Raw genomic sequence first — 408 nt, forward strand, 5'->3', positions numbered from 1 at the left:
TGTAAGGGGGCGCCTGGGTGGCTCAGCCGGTGAAGAGGTGAAACGTCTGCCTTCTGCCCAGGTTGTGATCTCAGAGATCCTGGGATTGAGCCCCGCATACAGCTCCTTGCTCGGCGGGGAGCCTGCTTCTCCCTCTCCCTCTGCCCCTCCCCCTGCTCGTGTGCTCTCTCTCTCTCAAATAAATAAATAAAAATCTTTTTTAAAAATGTAAGAAATCATACTTCGGGTGCACAGAAACAGGCCATGGACTGATATGGCCCGTGGTGATGGGTTGCTGACTCCTGGATTAGATTATAGGTATGGAGACTGATGGTCCCTTTTTTTTTTTATAAAGGTTTTATTTATTTATTCGACAGAGAGAGAGACAGCCAGCGAGAGAGGGAACACAAGCAGGGGGAGTGGGAGAGG

This window comes from Ailuropoda melanoleuca, chromosome 12 (assembly GCF_002007445.2).
Source record: "Ailuropoda melanoleuca isolate Jingjing chromosome 12, ASM200744v2, whole genome shotgun sequence".
NCBI classification, from domain to species: domain Eukaryota; kingdom Metazoa; phylum Chordata; class Mammalia; order Carnivora; family Ursidae; genus Ailuropoda; species Ailuropoda melanoleuca.